Source organism: Phalacrocorax carbo, chromosome 1 (assembly GCF_963921805.1).
Source record: "Phalacrocorax carbo chromosome 1, bPhaCar2.1, whole genome shotgun sequence".
NCBI lineage: Eukaryota > Metazoa > Chordata > Aves > Suliformes > Phalacrocoracidae > Phalacrocorax > Phalacrocorax carbo.
Genome location: NC_087513.1, coordinates 73,348,520 through 73,370,289, shown reverse-complemented (window position 1 = coordinate 73,370,289; position 21,770 = coordinate 73,348,520). Strand labels below are relative to the sequence as shown.

Here is a 21,770-nt window from a genome sequence, read left to right as displayed (position 1 = left end):
CGTGGGTGTGTCAGAAAGAAGAATTACATCCTGAGACATTTATATCTCCCTGTATACTTAATAAAGTAACAATTCAAACCTTGTTTGTTTAAAGAAAAAAGTCCAGCTACAGACAGTTTGTAAAACAAAACAAAGAAATTGCCTGAACCCCAAGATCTCAAAGTCCAGACAAGCCAATTCCATCTTGTTCAATTTGGATCCCACTTCAGCAAAATACCAGACTTAAATAAGACATAAAGTCCTGCTGAAGTGCCTTGCTGACTGTGGGCCTAAGTACTACAGCAGCAAGATTAATATAGTAAAATAAAGTTACCGTGTGCAGTGTACTGGGACATTCATTTTCTCTACACATTTCCTTGGAGGGCTTGAGGGGAGAGGAGGTTCAGAGCCAATGGAGGGAGTTTCGGTATTTGTGTCCAGGGGACCATTATGCCTCAGCACCCTGCTAATCTTTCCCAGTTTTCCTTTCTTCCAGACTCCACAGCACCTTTGTTTCCTTCCATTTATCCTCCTCCTCCCCTCCCTCCCTCCCCCTCACTCTCTCTTGGTGGCCATTAACTACGCTGACAGTTTGACAGGCTGAAATAAGGAAATAAAACACTTAAACATTGTTTCCTGATGTATGCATTCATCTCCTCTGCCAAACACAGATATTGAGGAGATACTTCACTCCTCCTGTCAGCTCGCTAAATTATAGCCCAGCTCTCACAGCAACAGAACTCTCAGGTCTTGTACGTTCACTTGATCTGTCTTCCTATCAGAAGGCCACACAAGGGCCGTTTCCATGTCTTTAGCAGGAGCTTCTTATATTTATACTCTTAATACCACATTTTCATATGCCTAGGGTTGAGTTTCTGTTAAAAACAGAATCTCATGCTTCTTCTACTAAACATGCTCACATTATCATGACAGCTCCACTTCTTGCTTGGATTACGACGAAACTACTTCGGGAATTAAATAAACTAGATTGCATTAAACTTTGTGTCATTCTCATAACCCATTACAGCAGCTGAGCAAACCAAAACCCAGCTTTGCTTTGACCAGGTTTATTAGACTTTTTTATTTAAGCGTTTTCTCCTGGTTGACAGAAAACATGCTGCTGGAGACTAGAGGCATCCCACCCTTTATATAAAAAAAACCACTGCTTACAGCGTTGGCTTGCAGGAGCCAATGTTGTTCAGCTCCCCAGGGGAAAGCTGCAATGATACTGTCACTGCTCATTACCTCCAGTGGGTGTTGCTGTGAACAAGCCTATGGGAAAAATACAGGGAAATGGGGGGAAAAAAAAATTACAGAAGCTTATAAACATGTCCCACATCCGCCAAGTTTGCCTGATCTATCATCCAGAAAGAAGCAAAAGCTTGGTATGAAACTAAATTGTACTACTTTGCCATTTATGACTGTCTTCCACACCAGTAAAACACAAGCGTTTCATACTTTATCTGCTGTGCTGGCATAAGGCTGCAGTGGAGCTAAGTCGTCTTTTTGTAATTTCAGTAGCTCCCAAGGTCTGTGTAGAGTAGCACAGTGCTGTGGCTGCAGCCTCCCAGGGATGCCTGACAGCCAGCATCCATTGCAGAGCGGACCGACTTTACAACTTCACCATCCCAAAATGGCTGAGGAGTTGTGACAGACAAGGTACTGAAACCTCAGATACACAACATCCCCTCTTGAAAAGCTCTATTTCTGTTTGTTATACCAATAACCCAGAACATACTGTCACATTTTAACCCCTGGCTGATGGGGAAGGTTAGCTCAGGTTTCAGCTAGGGGGTGGAAATGTAGTAGAAGTACGTTGGCACATTTTGGACCTTTGAAATAAATGAACAAAGAACCCTCTTTTACACTCCAATGTTATAAATCCTTGCAGAACTTCACTCTCTTCCTTGCCTCCCACTTTCTCATTATTTCAGATATCTCTAATCATGACCCAAAGAAACAGTCTTTGAAGTAACTGTGTAAATCCACTGTCACGGAGATTTAATTGGAGGTAGGATGAAAACAACAACAAAAATGTTCACAAGGAAAAGTCTGTATAAGTGGTGATGTTGAGATTTTGCTCTCCCTCTAAATGGGTTTGGTTGGGTTTGTTTTTTTTTCCTGTTTATAAGAGTTACTATGAAGCAGCAGCAAAGATTCAAATTCAATCACCCTAAAAAGCTAGCAGGGCCTGAGTGGAAAAGTAATCCATTTACTCATCTAGAGACAGTAAAGGCTTTGCTACTGCCTTCCAATATTGACTGTCCAAGAGCAGTATTTCAACTGGTTACACCCATTCCTTTCGTTATCCTCCAAAGACATATTAATAATAGCAGCAGCCCTGTTATGTGCTGTTACTTAACCTAGAGGTTTTGAATTTCATGAATGAAAGAAAATATCAGTAAAGCAAGAAAAAACACAAGTTCCTTACTACTTCCTCCAGACAAGTGTATAAAAGTGACAGTCAACCAAAAACCACTGTTAACTCTTTACCAACAATATACACAGAACTTCCTAATAAAAAGGAAGTCCATCTTAAATATTATAATTGGAAATCATAGAGAGCTGCAAACACACTGTCAGAGGGCACCAATCTTTTTCCTCCATCGTTATTTCATACTGCTGGAGAAAGGAGGTGCCACCCACTTAAGATCAATGCAAATCCCATCATGTTTTTCAGAAGTATCAGCTACTGATTACTGGGTATTGGCGAGTTTTCAGTTCAGCTACCTACTACTCCCTGAAATTTTCAGACATTTCAGACACATACATTGCCATCCCACAGTTCTTAGTGCAGACTCTTATTCTATCAATGGTTTTGCATTTCCGTCTCTACCTTACTGCTAGACAAGAAAAAAAATATCAAGAATAAGGGGTGGGAAAAGGGTAAAATAGGGTTGATTTTGCAAGTGTAACTCCTCAGATTGTATGAAAGATTTCTACATATGGTTAAGTTTTTCAATTTATCACATAGTACTGATTTCCCCCTGCTCTGAATAGGTGTTTTACTCTTCCCTTTATTTACTTACTAAATGTGCTCCTCTTACTCTTTTTCCCGGTAGACAAAAAAAGCTTGAAAAATTAAGATAAACTACAACTGAAAAAAATATATTTTAATATTAAAAATCAAATGAAACAAAAAAATACATAGAAAATGGAAAAAAAACCACCATTGAAATGTCAGTAAGAGTTTCATTTCCTTACATAGCTTTTATAGGAACAATTACCACTGATCATTTTCCTCAGCATTTTTTCCCTTTCTTATCGGGAACAGTAGGAGAATATTATTTTAGACTCCTGAACTAACTCATGGTCATCCCCCAAGGTTTGCTCTTTGCACCGTACTTTATAAAAAAAAGCCTACTATCACTAAACTTGGAAATACCTCTGATGAAGAATCTGTAAACCATAGGACAGTATTTGTTTGAAACAGTGGACTCTTGCTTAAGCCTGAAGCCACAAATGCGTGGTTATCAGTCATCTGAACTTCTAATTATCTCCTTTATCCAAGCAGTGTGTTCACACTGTGGGTGAAGCAGCAATCACAGGGGTGTCCTGTGGCTCACCATTCCTCTGCACATACCTCATGCTCCTTTCCTCATAACAAATGTGACTTTTTCTGCTACTGGGAGAGGTCCACCAGGCAGGTTTGGAAACAGCACTGTAAAGCTTCAGACCCATCCAAAAATAAATAAGAACCGTAAGTTTTGGAGTGCGAAGCAATAATGACAGTGTCTCTGCTGGGGATGCAGGGCGAGCCTTAGGCTAGCAATACTGTTCTACAGAAGGTTACATGCCCCGCTGCCACCTTCAAATTTCATCATCCAGACTTCCAAGACAGTAGGTCCTTCACCATATACAAAGCAAGGCCTGTACATATACTGCAGGGAGGCACCCCTGAAGGACTTTTGCACCACTTTCCTGCTCTCTGTGGATATTAAAACTTTTCCCTTAGTAGGGCAGGATTTCCTCTCCAAAGTTGGTGCAAAAACTCCTCTGTGTGTGCCTGTGTTTGCACATACAAGCATGTTGCTTTCCTAGAAATACAGTTGGCTGTCAGCACGTTGAAGACATTTCAGGTTATTACCTCTGTAGCAGGTACTGCATCTGATTATGGTTACCAGGATCCTTCCACCTCCTTGTAGTAAGAAGTATTAAAAAAAATATTTAAATTCTTACATGTTTTTGCAGGACACCATAAAGCCTGCCAACTTTAGATTTTAGCCTGACACTCACTTTGCTCAAGGTTTCTCAAATGTCATGTCCATCGGTATGAAAACTTCAAACGTCAGAGTGTGAGGTGCACACATAGCTTCTAAAGTGACACCAAGTCCTCTGCTGTTCAAATTCAATTTACATACAAGATACCAACCTATGATTATCTTAAGTGGAAATGCAAGTAAATATTGAACAGTAAATAGAGAAAAATATGAAACTGGAGAAAAACACCAGACATTGTGTAAACAACAAAGGAAAAATACAGGCTTTTCACATTCCTATTTTAGGAAGGTATCTTCAGAGGCAAACAAATCAGATACAGCAGCTCTTCAGTCATCTGTAAATTAATGAACCTGAGCTCAAGGATGAACAATTGCTATCACTGTGTTTCAAAGGCAATGCAGAAATGTAAAATAAAGGTGAATGCAAGAAGGTGGAAAGTAGCAGGGAGCTCCCTTCCATCCAGAGGGTAGGCTATGGCTCAGGGCAGTGTCACGAGCAGGAGAGGGATTACAGCTGACCATAACAAGCGATCTTCCACAAGGTCACCTATCGCCATGACTCAATGCCAAAGAGGCACTGCAATATCAAAAGCTTTTGTGCAGTTGTCCCCTTAAGCACAACACCTTTACAGCACATGCTCAGAAAAAAAAAAGCATAAAACTGACTTCTCCCCATTTGATCTTGTGGTCAAGGAAGTACTTTCAGACTACATCTGTGTCAGCATGCAGAGGATTGCAAAAAAAGGCACACGTAGAATAGGTAAGACCATTTGCTGGCTGTCTTAGCTTATTCCAATCCCTCCACAGGTGAAGTAACTATTAAAATATAACTATTGTCTGGAAAAAAATGCCACCTTATCAAAAAGGGGATCTATTAAAAAGCAGCACTTCTTTATTCCATACAAAGGTCAGCTTTATACTAATGCCTTCCTTTTAACCTGAAACATGATGTGATTAACAGCTATCTTCATCAGCCAAGATAAGCACGAAGCAGTGGTCCTCCTCCCCAAGTGTACCAGCACCCATCACTTGCAAAGCAAGCTCCTACTTAAAACTACTGTTTGGGTAAGGATGTTTGAGAAAAGAACTAGCCAGGTATTTCGCTGCACACTAGAAATGAGGGGTTCTTTACAAAGAAAAAGTCTCAGAGACACAAATTATTGCCCTTCCCATCTCCCCCACATGGCAAAAAGTCGAACATGATTTAACTTGAAAACACTTCCATAGTGTCTCAGCAAAACTGTCACTTTTGTGCCTCATGCCTTCCATTTCCTTTAAAGGCTGGGATCCCTAGATAGACTACACCTTCCACGAGGTGTCAAAATCTTGAGCCTCAATAAACTGTTATGTTTGTATTTTTCATGCCTTTTAGGAAAGCTCCATTTCCTTTTCTTTTTCAGTTTTACCTTGACTTCAATAAGAACAAAGAACAGGTCATCAAAAATAACTAAAACCATGATAGCTATTTATGTAAGGTTTGATTAGGAAGAGCTACAAGTAAACTTCACAGTGACAAATCAGTTTGACAAATCAAATACTAAATTCAGAAAAAAAACCCAACATTCCTCAGAGCCAGTAATGCAGAAGAGGTCAGTATTCTCTCACTCCTGCAAAAATGCTCTGCTTATATTATCATCCCAAATGAATTTTGAATCAATTAAAATGGTAAGTAAAATGAAACAGGGCTTCACAATCCCTGTTGAAATAAAAATTACTTTTTGCAGCTAACACCAACAATTCACAGTATTTAATCACAAATTCCACCACCTGCAAAAGAGCTGGGAGAACAGAACCCATACAAGTTGGGGGGGTGAAAAAATAAGAATAAAAAAAATTGGCTCTCAAAGGTAAGGTAAGTCTTAGACAACAGTCTCTGAAGCTGCAGGAACTCAAGAAGCATACCTATTTCTTTCACATATTACCCTAGGACTTTTCTCAACTGCTTTTACTCCCTCTTTTCATGGCTTACCATGCTGCTTCTCTACTCTTTTCCTTCGACTTCTTTTTATCCAAGGCTGCTCAAATTGCTGGTAAGGATTGGAAAAAGTAAGGTGGGACCAGACAGCTCCTTCCCTACTTCCTTCACATGATAAAAGTTTTGGGTGGAGGGAAAAAACAAACCTTCTTCCAGGTGAAGCCACCGAGTTTTCTCCACCAGACCTCAGAGATCACAGCAGACTGTGATGGGGATCCAGTTGTGGGTTGGTGCCTCTAGGGATCTGCCACCTGGGGCAGGGCTGTCAGCCCCAGTGTCACAAGAGCTGCCAAATCCATCCTGGACATCCTGAGCAGACCCCAGCTCGGCATGCTGTGCAGCTAAGGAGAGCAGCATGCTTTAGAACTGGTTATAAAATATATAAAAATCCAGAGAGATATAAAAATGTGTATAAAAAATAAATCAGCCTCTTGCTCAGAAGTCTGTTTACATGTTCAGAAGTATTTAAATTAATGCACCTGATGGAGTAATGAGAACCAGGTAGAAGATGGCACTTCCCGCTGATGCTTGGATAATTAAAAGGGCAAGGTATTAACTAGCTTTGGAAAGAAAAAAGTTATATTGGGTGTTCTGGGGATTACAGTCCTGTCTTGATCCTACCTGCACTAATCATTGCATTTAGTCATTAGACACTTTGCCCATTCCCTGGAATCCAAGTCTGCTGATTACTGTTTGCTGATCCCCTCTTCAGCCAGGATTTGAAACACGGGGATAGTGATAAAATGCCCTTTAGAAAGGGCAGATAATGCCATTTCTGGTTTGTACTACAGGAAAGAGATTCTTTCAGATACTGGTGTCAGCTACATCCTAATCATCTTTTTACTAATGTGATCCTCATGCACAGTGGAATGCTGCAGATCAGATTTTTCTTGGTCAGTCAAATACATATTTGCTATTTACTTTTTAGAATATCTGAGGGGAAAAAAAAACCAAACACATAACCCCACCACTCCTACCCCCACAAAACAACTCTGAATTAAACGTTCCATGGTGGTTACAAATGCTGGCACACTGGATAGAAAGTACAAGTCACGGAATGACTATTGATGAAACAAATATTAGTATACATCCATCTAGTTAATACATACCTTATTAGCATACATTTATCTGAGATGAAAAAACATGCTAACATGCTATATTTTTCAGCAAATCACATGCAGGTCTCAAGGCTTCTGGAAAACTTCCATTCCAGCCTTTGGTACTGCAAAGTATAGGTATTCCCTTTCATAGCCACTACATGCAATAATATTTCCCAAAGTAAGCTGGTGGAGTAAATGAAGTTACATAAATGATGCACCTAGCCCACAGCATGTAAAAGATAGTATGACAGGCCTCTCTGCTACAAATTCAGCAGGTGGTAATATATTTTATATAATGTAACCAGTAGGAACAATTTACGTCTTCTATTACTCTGCAAACAATCCAATTTATAAACCGCCTATTGTGTTTACACACAAGAAACTATCATAAAACCTGAATGTTAAACAGTGTCAACAGATGAAAGCCAGCTTTCCCACGATATTTTGCATACTGAACTTACTGTGCCTTTAAAGGAAAGGCAGTCACAAGACAAGGCTCCTCTGAATTCAGCAGATCTCTAAGAAATTTAATCTTTCCTCAATGAAAAAATATTCTTAAATTAACCTGAAAGCATGGCATCTATCCAAAAACGTTACCATTTTTAACATTACCCTTTATTAATTACAGAAGAACTAATAGTGGGGGAAATATCCTGCGCTAGGGAGAATCTCCTTGCATACAACTTCTTGCCTGTCTTTTGCTCTGCTGACAGGAAAGGTAGGTCAGTGGTAAAGAATATGTACTTGTCCTTATCTGTCACCCTGGATTAACAACTTTGGGGGAAAAAAGTCTCGGGAAACGAGTACAGCCAGATGACTGCATACCCAGACACGCAGACTTGTCTCCGCACTGCCTGGAGTACCTGAAGCTGTTATGCGCAACCAGCTTCTGCTTCCACTGAATTTGTACAGATTAGTGCCTCCACTTCTGCTCCCCAGTGAGGCATCCAGAAGCCACCAATTCATCCCAGCTGTAGCAAATATACAGCCATAGAGTAAGGCATGCTTTTTCAAAAAAACCCAAAAAGAAACACACAACAAAAACATGAAAACACCCACACCACACACAAAAAAAAACCCAAAAAAACCAAAAAAAACCCAACCAACCCCATCTTACACAAAAAAAAAAAAAAAAACAACACACCTCAGCATTTGGTCCAAATAAAAGTTATTACAACTCAGTCTGCAATGGCTGATCTAACCGTCGGGACCAGGTCACCGCTTGGGAAAGCTGGTCCTCCTGGGAGATTATTCCCAGAGAAATAGTGGTCCAGCAGCAACACTGGCCAGGATTAAAGCCTTTGGACACTTAATGGCAGCACACCTCCTGATTACTAGTGGCTGCACTCAAAGATTTATCGCCACTATGGCCATTTCCTGATATTTTCTCATTACACAGTCTTAGTACTTTTTTTTTTTTAAGGGCCTGGTTCTGTTCTTCTGAGCAATTCAGGTCTTATGTGAGCACCACTTTGCTTAGAAACTCAAATTCACTGCTGGGCATGGATGTTTTCTGTTCTAAGACTTCCTGCAGAAAGCTGCCCATCCATTCCCACGGCTCACTCGACCATCACATCTTTTTAACAGAGAAGAGCTTATCAGGACAAGCTCTCTCATGAGATTTTAAATATTCTCTCTGTTTCCAGCACAGAAACATTGCAGGAGAGACTGTTCTTGCCTCATGTTAGTATGACAGCTGCTCTCTTGGCTAACACACTGGGGACTGGACCAGGGATCTCAAACTGAAAACACCAGCAGCTACAGCTTAAAGCAAAGAGCAGAAACTCCCTTGCCTGGAGGCTCAGATCTTCCCTGATCAGCACAGAGGGTTGGACTCACAACGTACACTTGCCCCTGGGTTGCATTAGTTAACATATTAATGAGTTTTAACATTGACGCCTTTTCTTCTGTTCCTGAATAGCTCCAAATAGAGCAGTGTATGTTTAAGTGAAAGGTTCTGAGTTTTGTTCTTAACCTCATCTATATTTTGACCACATCATGAAGATTCAAGATGCTGGTTTAACCAAGCAAGTTTACCCCCTTCTGGTTTTGCACTGTACTTCTCTGTAGCAGAGATACATATACCGTATCAGTGAAGGCAAAATATTGCCATGGAAGCACGTGCATCGTCTAAGACCAAACATGTTATCAGATAATGCTTGTGTTCCTTTTCAGGAATGGGGCAAATGGCAATGCACAGGAGTCAAGTTTTGAGAAACATCTCAAGTGGTAAGGACTAGAAGCTGGGAAATGCAAGCTGGAGTCAGGCTAGCGCTCCTCCAATAACTGTGCCCCAATACACAGAACTAGCCCCTCAGCATTTTTAGTGAAGATATTTCTCTATCACTTTCCCTCCCTATCACATCATTTCTCATTAATGCACACTGCTGTCTTAGCCTACCCAGGGAAGAGCGAAAAATGCAGCCTAGCTGGTACCTCTGTACACTTAACAGTGGACATAATCAGAAGGCAAGGACATCTTGAGAACTGCCTGTAAACTGTAGCAGGTTACTATCTGGAAGCTAAATAACCACTGCTATTACAAACCTACCATTTGTAGGCTTTGTATTTTATAAAGAGTTAGTGGTAGTTTTCAAAAAAAGCCAGAGAATTAGGAGCTCAGATTAGATGTTTACAGTCAGACTTAACATGCCTGGATGCCACCGTCTCTCTCATGAGAGATTTTATTTTCTCAGTCTATAATATCCATCCTTCTTTTAAAAGCAAATGATTAGCATCTGGAGACTGAAGTTCATGTCAGTCCAGATGCTACCTAATGAGACAATACAAGAAACACACGTGCACAAGCACTGTTCCTCAGTGCATATTTGGCACATCCAAACAAGCAAGTGTGAACGGACTTGATGTTATCACTGTTTGTATTTTAGTATGAGATTGATCGCAAACAGATGCGGAGACAAAAAAAAGGAAAACCAGGATTTAAAAAAATCAGCTAGTGATAATACCGTTATACCTTTGGTAACTAATGCTAATAAAGATTTTTATGGGAACTCATGAAACAATATTGTTATTGAGGAAATTAAAAGAAAAATTAGAGATGTGCTATGCTCACTAGACCAAGTGGCTCCTAGTCCAGTATCCTAACAGCAGCCAGAACCCAACAGCTCAGAAGTGTAAGATATCAGGTGTACTGCAGTCATGTCATGGCCTATCATACAGGAAACGTTCTTCTGACTCTACACAGCTAGTGGCTGGCATACACCACGAAACACACACATTAGAAATCTGAATCTAACACAATGTATATGAATGTTTAATCCTCTTTTATATCTGGTCTACCCCTAAAAATACAGTATTTGTCTACATGAACCTTATTTTATTACATTTTATATCTACGCATATATCAAAAAGGGCAGGGAAGAGTGTCTTGCTTATTATTACAAAATAAGCGTGCCAAATGTTCAACTATACTTTGGGTGATGTGGCAACATCATAGATGTAATACAGCCTGAGATGCTTATCGTGCCAGTGGTAAAACTGGTACAGGACACAGATTTCTTCATATATAAAGCATAGAAAATGCAACAACTGTTTTACCCCTTGGTAATGAAATCTCTATTTAAAAAGGTATTGTTAAGCAGTTATTACAGCATTAGTTTCAATATATTTCCCTTAATGTAAAACAACTTACTTCAGTCATTCCGCTCTTCTTCCCGTTGCCTGACAAGCAGAGTACCTCACCATTTAGCAATGCCTTTACACTGAATTTTTAGTCTTTATGGGTGGCACAAAGCTGCTTCGCCACAGCAAACCCAAGAAGGAGGAATCCTGACTCACATATTTTGAGTTCTTCCCTGCTTTTCTTTCCTGCTGAAGTCGATGCTTACTGCATTTCTGACAATGTGATTTACTGTCCCCTAAATTTGATGGTTCCAGTAGGAGAAGGAAGATCTGGTGGTACCTGTTTCCTAAAAAAAAGCAGCAGCAATCAGTATCGAGGCCATAATTCTGCCCACAGTCCACTCATGCAAGCAATCTGGACAGTTCATGAAAAAGAAACAGGACCAGAACAAGCACAATACAACATCCAAATCCTGAACTACTTCCTCAAGTGACTGAAAAATACTGCAAAATGTTCACTTCCAGCAAAGTAACAGCATCCTTTAAGCAAATCTATCTGAATCCCTTCGAACAGTTGTCCAGAGGCCTAGCCCAGAGCCCTGAGAAGGGACAAGCAAGCCCCCTCCCGCCAGGAGCCACAGAGCCATGACTCGGTGCAAACCACCGTCACACAAAAAGCAAAGCACCACTAAGCAGCTGATGGATTGCATCTGGCTTCTGCAAGAGACAGTGACCCCCAGCACCCACATACTTTCACAATATGCTTAGCTGCTGTCCTTTGGGTGTTTAAGCTGTAATCTGGGGGAAAAAACCCCACTATGTAGCACACCATTCTTGAAATATCATTATTTCCATTAAACCCTGGTGCTGCTTCTATCTTTCTTTCTGTCACAGCGAATCATGGGGTGTCCCCCCCCAAAAAAAGAGAACAGCACCCAACCGAGGGACAGTAACACCTCACACCCTCAGCGTTAATTTGCTGCAGATTGCTCCCTGCTCAGCAGGTCCCTCTTGCAGCTCCTCTTTAAGGCAATCCACTCCCTCCATGCTTCCCACAGGGTTCTGGGTACCACTGCACTTGACATAGTTCAGACTTTTTTTAAATTTAGCTCCTAACTTATGCGTTATCTGACTTCAAGGATCCTCACTCTGTGCTGTTACTCTTGCACTGATGTCAGCAGTTGTCTTGTCTGAGAAAACCAATTATCATTATACTTCTGAAAATATAGTTTAATTATAGGCAAGTGCGATGAATCTATAAACTATGATGATTATCAGAGTGAAGAGTAGCATAACCAATAGCATTAAGAATATATCTGAATATTACCATAGGGCAGGGTCCAAATCTCTGAAGTCAGTGAAAAGGTTCCCATTGACGTTAAAATCTTTGGACTTTAATTAATAAGAGACAATGACTTCAAGTTATTACTGTAATTCAAGTAACTATCATGATAAAAAATTTAAGTGCATTAAGGATTCTTTGAATAAAGGTATTAAAACCAAGTAACAAGTGTAATCTAAGAAATACAGTAACGTTGTAGTCTGGCATCCTGATATTCTGTCAATCTTTTGCAACACTAGAAAGTTATTCCAGTTATTTACATAATATTTTCCTATTCATCTTTTTATACCAGAAGAATTGCAGTAGGAAAGAAGTCAATAAAATGTTTAAAGTTTAAACACAATCACCTTTGTTTTTAATATGATTGCTGAACTAGAATAGCAGTCTTGTTTTTATTTGTTTGCTTATTTTTAGACTGACATTGTGCTCCCACATTGCTAGTGAAAACTTCTCCAGCTAAATAAAGTCAGTTGAGATTTACTCTCACTCTATTTATCCCCTGAAACATAACTGTGATGTTTGCTGGACAAAAAAAAGCCACCACATCCCAAGGAAGGATCTATCTTCTTATCCATCTCCTGTTTTGGTTAATGAGAAAATGTAACTGACTCCATTGAGAGCAAGAGAGGCAGAGAGTCTCTCTCAATAAACTGTTGCACATGGTAGGACTAATAGTGTACTGTCTCATAGCCATCATTAGGCTAGCTAGTAAGCAGTACATTATCTTTGGTTTTCTCTCTTTCTCCAGGGCACAGTGATGTAGTTACTGCTCCTCATTATCCTTGGAAGCTGTAAATTTAAGCGTAAACTCATTGTCTCTGCAGGGGTTGCAGGTGAGTGGTGTGTAATGTCATTTTCTCTTATTTCCTCCACTGAATTTTGTAGAACTCTTATTTTTTTAAAAGGTTCTCCGCCCCCCAAATCATCCTCACTAACTGCTAAGTGTTTGGATCTGCTCTGTAACCCCTCGGGTTTGGCCAGAAAGACCACTTGCTGCATTCAAGGAACCCACATCTGTGTGGTCCCCAAAGTGATGGGTGGCCACGACAGGATCTCATAATTTAAATGAGGGTGCTCCTGGGCAGTGGTGGGACAGCAGCCAGGCAGCTGCAGGCACCAAGGGAATTTATTCCATCCACTTTTATTACCAGTTGCTCCACCACTGCCTGCAGTTCCTCAATTATGGCTAGCAAGCTTACCTCAAAAGCTAACGAGGGAGGCATGTTCCTTCCCGCTTATGGGAGCTGCAAATACATCAAAAAAAGAAAATTGACCCTTTTATTGACTCGGATGCCAAGTCCACATTAAGCCTGAAGCTTCCAGAGTTTAGCTTCTTTGCTTGCTCTTATTATTCAATTATTTTTTGTGGGTAGCCAACAGAAACCCACATTAAAATATATAATATGGAAGTAATTACGGCATTAGAACACAAGATGCAGAAATATACAGGGGTGGTTTATGCCTAGTGGCTTGGGAAGAACTTACAGTCCCCCATTCGACCTGTCCACACCTAAGCCACACAAAAGAGGGCAGAGAGGAAAGAAGTTGCACATTAAGCGCTGCTCATTTCTACACAAGTTGGCAGAATAAAAGAGGGAAGAGATTCCAGTGCAACTAAGCAAACATGAAGACAGATGTCAGCCACTAACCAATACAACCAAAAGTGGGTTGCAAGAAACTCATTCTGTGAAAGACTGAGCTAATGACTAAGTGCAGAAAGCCACCTTTGAAATCACAGCAGACTTCAGGGAGGAACAAAGACCTCCTGACCCACAAACTGCAAGAGATGCAGATTAACTGAGGACAGAGCATGATCTCCACCTCATGATCAGCTAGATATACAACATACCAAAACAAAGTACATGTCCTTCTAGAGGCAGAGAATGAGACAACAAGACAACCCTCCTTCCTCCCCTCTGAGGAATCACAAGTGCTCATGAATCAAAGGAAAACAGATGGTTTCAACTTTACACTGAATTCGGCCACAAGAATAAAACGCTAACCAGTAAACATGGGTATTCTAGTACTTCCGAGCAAGATGTACATCCATAGTCAGACTAGCCTCATATTTTATACAACTGGTTCACAAAGAAAGTCATGCATGGAAACGGGACAGTAATAAGAAGTCTCACAGCCCTCAGAACAGAACAAAAGAGGGAATCAGATGTTCTGGTGTCGTCAAAACACAGCAGCATTACACACATAATTGACTGGTGCTTATTTTGGGAGATTCAAAACCAAATTTTGACCTTCTGAATTGCTAATATACCTATTTCAAAATGATTATAAAACCTATTCATTAATTCCTTCTACGCCTTTTGATACAACTGTATGGGGGGGAAAACTCAGATTTAGCATTTGTCTCAGAAAAGTCTATCTAGAGTGAAAGTTTTATAATTCTATTTTTGTGGTTTTAACTTGCATACACATTGTAACAACACAGCAGTTTTGGAAATCATTAACCTAATGACAGTTTAGATCGTTTTAAAGGCTTATTCCTTTAGAGAGAGAAGCCACTGAAGTGGGTAAAAACACTGTAATTTGTCCATTTAAAAACATCCACAGGATCAACAGTACTGTGTGAAGGTGCTGCTTTGGAAAACAAAATTTACTGTAAAAATATCTTAAAAAGTATTCTTATTTGCTTTTCTAAAAAAATTATTCAGAGCAGCATTAGTAGCAATTCTGATATTCAGTCTAGCACGTATTAAGACTGTTACTAAATACACCGAATAAATGTTATAAAGGCTGTGAAGCATCAGTATCAACCAACAGGCATTAGGAAACACTCTTGTTAAAATATAACTGATAGCAAATGACTTACACCATTGTATTGTCAAGTTTTAACAGCCTTCATTATTTAGCCAAACTGATAGAGTGCGCTTGGGAGAGCCTTGTGTTTTGTAAATATTAATCCTTTAGTGGTTTCACTGGATTACCTGTATTTTATTATTCAGCATAGCCCAGCTGTACTGCATTTGGCTGAAAATTGACATTGCTAGCAAGGAAAAGACATGTAGCAATGCTGACTTCTTACCTAATATTTCCTTGCTTGGATTCAAACACAGAAGAGAAAGAACAGCTGCGGGTCATATCAACCGGACAGATTAACGTGGTCAACCAAGAACTCCATTATATCATAAAAACTGTCAATATAGCTTAGTCTCAGATTAGGTTCTCATCATCAGCTGAATTCACAATTCTAAGACCTTCTTAAAAGGGCCACAAATAATTAAATCACATTCTTGCCTGGGCTAAGTTGTTCAAATTTAGCGACTAATTCCAAAGTTAATTTCCAATTTTAACTAAATGTATCATAGCTGCACCTCTTAAACTTTGCATAATACTTTGATGATTTCATATGTAAATCCAATCTATCAATAAGACAGCCCTATGAAGCTATATATATTAGTATATGACTTGCGTATAGAAGTCAGAACTCGTTGATATTTATAATGTATATTTATAATCACAAACTGTTAAGTTTAAGGATTTTATTCTTAGAATTTCACAATAAAATTTATTATTAGCTATGTTAATGTAACACCAGTATTTTATTCTTAAAAATTCAACATGTATATACAAGGCATTGGTTACAAGGAAAAAAGTTACGGTTCTTAAACATTAAACTCTGTATCACTGCATACAGAACAAATACAATACTTCAGATTATGTACATAGTCAGACAAGTACTTTAGAAATGCAATGGGTAACATTTTGGAAGGAACCAAGAATTTCATTGACTTGAGAAAGCATGAGTTGAGTCTGGTTTTCAGAGTGTGCTGAGAATCCCTCTGAAACGAAATTTCAGTTCATGAGTTGTTCTCCCCACCACCTTAATGAAAGGACAGATGTTTTTCCAAACCTTTCTGGACCTTGAAATGCAACAGGACTTACTAGGTCCCCACCAGAAGTCCCACCGCTGACCAGATATCACAATATTGAAATGAGTACCTTTTCTCATGGTATAACAATACCTTTCTTTCAAGAAACATAGATCAAGAAAAGCATTAATTAATTGAAACAACACACACATCCTGAAAACTTATAGCTTAGGCAGTAAATTTTACCAAAAAAAATTAAAGCTTTTTTTCCAAATCCATTCTTTTCCAATAAGCCTTAGGTTCCCAAATTATTCCCAAGTCATTTTTGAAAAAGGATGTGGCTTATAAATCATACTGGGTCTTAAAAAAATGTCATTCTTAGTTTTTCCATCAAATAATTTATAACTTGATTGAAGCAAAATTAAACAGAAGAAAAAAAGGACAAGTGACCTGGGAGAAGGAAGATCACTATTTGCAAGTACAGTACAACCTACAGGTACTTCAGAGTTGTGAATATGTCAAGCTCAATTACATTTTTATAGCTTGCTTTAGCTTACAGAACTGTAGCTGCATTAAGAAAATAGATGTTAATGTTACCAGGTCAAATAGGCTTATACTGACATGCCAAAACAGCACACAAACCAAAAAATACCCTGCACAAGTCCAGGTTACTTTCATCCCATACTAAGAAGGTGCTCTGGGATAAATACCATATTGATGAACACAGCAGGGTACCAAAGCACCCAGTACAGAGAAGGCTGCAAAGCATTTTCTGGATACTCATACCCTAAGCCGTGACTGAATACAGCACCTTCTTAAAGAGGCAAGCAATTATTCTTCTGCTTGAAGGGCATTAGCATCCTGTATCCACAGGTCTTCTCAGGTTAAACAACTCAAAACTACCAAGAACATTTCCCTCAACCGGAAGCAGCAATGGTCAAACACGCATGGCACAAAAGTAACTTGTCAAGGAAATATCTGTCTTTTCTGCTGGCAGTAAGAGCTTAATAAATAAATCAATATATCCCAGGACCACTCCAGAATCACATACTGGAGAAGTAAAAATCACCGATTTTTCCTCAATTTCACAGAACCAAAGGAAAAAAGGAGAAACAAAACCAAAAACCAGACACCCAAACCCAAGGGCACTCCTCTTTATTCCTGCCAACACACTGACATAGAAGACAGGGTGAAAGTCACAACAGGAGAGCCACCACTCCAGGAAATAATCAAGTGCCATGAGAGGTAGGTTGGTTTAGCCCCATTCTTAGTGGGGAACTTTCCACTCACATTAGCACTTCAGTTCACGCAAGCTATGAGGCATGTTCGCAATCCCAGGAGAAAGATAATTGGAGACTAAATTATGGTCTGGCTTCTTCAGTTCTCAGTGTTGCACTTGACATGGTTATAGGACAGACAGGTGACTTCGTCTTGCTCAGCTGAATCTTTGTTTATCCACAAAGCACCAACTTCTAAGGATGTCAGTCAATTAAGTTTTGGTTAACCTCTGCTGGGTTTTTACCATCATTTAAGGAAAGAAATAAAGAGGAAAGCTAGTATTTGTCAACGATCTTTAATAAATTTTAATCCCTCCTTTGGAGGAAATTTCTCTGTACTGTTCAGTTGCTGATCAAAAGTTGAACAGTGATCCTACCTGGATAAACAGACATATAAAATTCTTCTTCAAGGGCAGGCCAACTCAATGGCTATAAAGGTTGTGCAGACACTATCACTGCTTTGCCTTAGTCCCTTTGTGTCAAGGGCTTTTCAGCTTTTCCTACAGCCCCTCAACATGCACGGCAATTTTGGGAAACAGCATTGACAGGACAGCCCTCCCTCTCCCCTGGCTCCTTTTTGGCTCTCCTCTCCTTGCACTCTACCCACACTAACCTACAAAACACAGCTCCATTTAGTGGCAGCACATTTCACCTCCTTTATTCAAAACTAGGTTTCAGAACCAAACGTGGGTGAAATATCTCAGTAGCTCTCTTGTATCTTCAGGGTATCAATTAAAAACCCTTATTTCTCAAATATCTTGTAACATCTGTGCTTTGTTCTTCCAGGGGAAAGCTCATACCCAAATTTGACCACATCAAAGACCACAGACTTGCTGCAAAGTTCAAAAGAGCACTGCTCCTACTAGCAGAGGCAGCTCTCTTTGCACAGCGCTTATGGAAAGCAATCAGAAATTGGGACTTCAGAGTTCTTATCCCAGCTCCATTTTCAAAATAGCTGCAGGGGAGAAAAGGAACAAACCTCCATTAAAAATATCGTGGTTTGGGTGCCACAGGGCATTTGAGAACTGCAGCTGCAAGCACTCAGTCTACTTTCTGTACGGAGGGTAAGGCAGGACTCTATCTCCGAGGGCATGAGACGCTTGACATAATGCCTGCAGTGTGCTCTGAGGACCCTGGATGAAAAGCACTCTGGAAGGACAAATCTCATCGACTGCAAATTCAACATCAGACTGTGCTTCCGACCCCTTTTAATCAGGAAAAATATTTCTTTCTGTTATTAGTTTAGGCAATGGTTAAGAAGAAAACCTTTTTTTAATATATATATAGCATAGAGAAAATTTGCAATTCAAATTTATATTTTTAATCTTAAAAGTATTTTGGTGGAATGGAGTGAAAAATAGAAGAACAAGTCCCATAAATCTGTCACTCGCATAGTGCATCACTCACAGCTTTCCCCAGCCCACTGAGGAGGAGAGCCATACAGCTTTAAAATGACTTCATTCCCATATTTACATATTTTTTAATAGGGCTATGATGAATCTCCTTCCGCTTGACTCCTATTTTGAGCTGTGATATTTTAATCTCCATTCTTGCTGCAACTTAGCAGATGAATGTGCAGTGTGACAGAGCTCAGAGGAAATAGTATAAATAAAGCAAAGTGGAGCTATGACATCTCACATTTTATAGCTTTTTTATTGTAGCCTAAGCATAAACAGAGCACAGCTGTGTTATACTTACTGCTGTGAGCACTCCCCCAGCTCCAACCCCCTACTGCTTTTAAAGAGACACTGCCCCTACTCAGGATCCTCTGGGTACAAGCATTGCTGTTGGAGCCATCGCTAACAGAAGCGGAACACCCCCACCCATTGCTTCCCTTCCATTGTTTTTACTTTTTTCTCCTTCTACTGATTTGCCCCCTTGCCCTCCTTTCCCCTCACCTCCCCAAGTGGCCCAGGACACGACCCCACAGTCCCCAGCGTGTACACACAGCCAGCACCGTGCTGCTACCTACTGAAGGATGATGCCTTTCTTCCCTCGCTGTTATAATTTGCTCTGTTTAAGTACACAGACACACATGCAGAGCACAGAAACAATTTGCAAAAACAACACTTTGATAAAAGACTTGCAACTAGCTGGAAGTACTCAAAATATTGCCGTCTTTTAATGGTGGTATTTTACAGAAAGGGCTCTCACATTTCTCATCACTTCTTTATAGTGCCCCGTCCTCCCCCCAGAAGTCAGTCAAAAAGAAAGAAGGAAAACATACTAACTTTACTCCTGCCTATTTAAAAACAAACTATCATGATGAGTTCCTAGACAGGAAAACCTCTTTTCACCTCAGGAATTTATGAGACACCACAAAGGATCTCATCATAATCATCACCACACATTCAGCTGAAAAAGCTCCCATTTGAAGCTTTAGACAAGAAAAATCACAATGCACCTGGACAGTTTCATGACTATAAAAAGATACGACCAAACCCAATAGTCAGCAATTTCCCCCATAGAGACCAAGAATGTTGTTTATCTTTGTGGCATGTTGAAAAGTTTTACAGTTGGACATGATGATCCTAAAGGTCTTTTCCATCCTAAATGATTCTATGCTTCTATGAAAGTGCTTCTCCATATCCAATGTCAACGTTATAAACGTTGCACATCTAACATGTAAATGTGTAAGACTTCCTTCTGCTCTCTATTTTAAATAAAAAGTGTATCAAGGCATTGCAATGGTCACACTGAGCTTGAAAACTGCACCCAACTTTCCCAAATAAAGGGTTAAGGGACATACGGGGAAGTTCTTTGCTCAAGGATGACCATGTTGCACGTCTTGTCCCACTAACTTGCCACTGAAAGCTTCAACAGGGTGGGACGTTTCAGTGACCACCAATGCTAACCTACAAGCTGTAACCCAGTCCTGCTGACCATCCTCTGCTCTTCTGTGCCCCACTGATCCTTGAGAGGATTTGCTACTTCACTGCTACTAGAAACACTTTCTGCAGCTATTTTTCCCATCTGGGGTTCAACATAAGCTGGAATAAAGTATCAAGCAATGCTCACGCAAGCAAAAGAAAGCAGCTAAAAATAGCAAAATAAAACTATGCTAGGTATGTATCAACAATTGTATTTAAAAATTAAAAATAAGTTTTAAAAGCCACCCAGAAAGCACACTGAAATTGTTTACACATGGGGAGCTGATTAAGCTAACAAGCTTTCAAAGTCAGGATCTCAGGATTCTCCGTCTGCCCAAAGTCACCCCTCTACTCGACTCATGGCTTACAAAGCCACCAGCCTGATACAAAGATCTGATTAGAAAACTGCACTCACGGGATTAGTAGAATTCCTGTGTTTTGCAGGCAGATTATCGCATCTTTTTAAAAGTGTTGTCTGATCAAGATTCACTTCTCTATTCCCTGAAATCCCCTTGAGCTTGTCCAATCCTATTCTACCTATACAACCTGTAACTTCATAAAGAAGTTGCTATCACAAGATCATGCTGAGCACTTGCTCTGTGTGATGCCTATACTGTAAATAACCTCAGTCATTTATGGAGGGCAGAGATTATAAGGAAAAGACATGTCTGCACTGATACTTAAGAGACTCCTCAACAGCCAGAGTCACTGTACCCAGGAGGCACTACTGAAAGTCACCCACACCCAACATCTCATTTGCAAACTCTTCCAAGACCCACTCTGAGGGACACCTCACTTCTGCAGCACAGCAACAGGCAGAAAAAGCCAGGAAGGGGATCTGAGAAGCTGTTGCTCAAATGCCCTGCAGTGAGCTGGCAAGTCTCCCCCCAGCGCTGGAGGAAGCAAGGCTGGGAAGGAAGCAGAAAAGAGACTGACCTAAGCCCTAGAAACTCAATAGGGCCCAGCAATGCCACCAACAGTAGGCTCCTACAAACTTCCCGCCACTGCCATCCATTTAGGTAGGAAGCAGATGTGTACTCCATGCTCACCACAAGACCAATCCTATTTAACAGTAGAGTCATCAAAATGTGCTCACTTAGAATGAGTGAAGACTGAAGGAGGTGGGCCATAAATTACTTTTTACTGGAAGAGGAAATAGACAGGAAAAAAGAGAAACCAATAATATAGCCACAAAACAATATTTTTGCCCACTACCTACTAACATCTACCTCCTGTTAAGTTTCTAAACTACAGTTTTCAAATACACAATGCCTTCTACAACAATAGTACCAGCACTGTCACTTCCCTGTGGATGGCTCCTTAGTGGTTTTTAAAGTTGCTGCAAAACTCAGTAAATACGTAAAGCTGTGGTCAGCGCCGCTAAAAGTCAGTACTAGAAGTATTAGGATGAAAAAAAAAAAAAGAAACATTACAGCAAAGCCTAGAGATTCAGACTGCCTTACAGCCATTTACATCTCTCTCATCTCTACCTGGAAAAGACCCTGAAGATATTCATAAACACAATACTAAGCACATTTTGAATGAGAAGAATGTGACAACATTATGGTAAAGATTTAATAACAACAGTGGAAACCGACCCC

The 21,770-nt window shown here is 40.1% G+C and overlaps 1 protein-coding gene across 4 annotated transcripts in view; it reads right to left on the bottom strand.

The window, feature by feature from the left end:
* Positions 1-21,770, bottom strand: part of SOX5 (SRY-box transcription factor 5) — a 722,172-nt gene that overhangs the window by 526,556 nt on the left and 173,846 nt on the right. Inside the window, exon 1 of one of the 4 annotated variants that reach the window (XM_064459692.1) lies at positions 15,236-15,306. The exons of 2 other annotated variants lie outside the window; for them this stretch is intronic. The gene's annotated coding sequence lies outside the window, so the exon portion shown is untranslated. Of the gene's footprint in view, positions 1-1,149; positions 1,218-15,235; positions 15,307-21,770 lie in introns of those variants that run through there. One more of the 4 variants, XM_064459686.1, reaches the window with a different exon arrangement.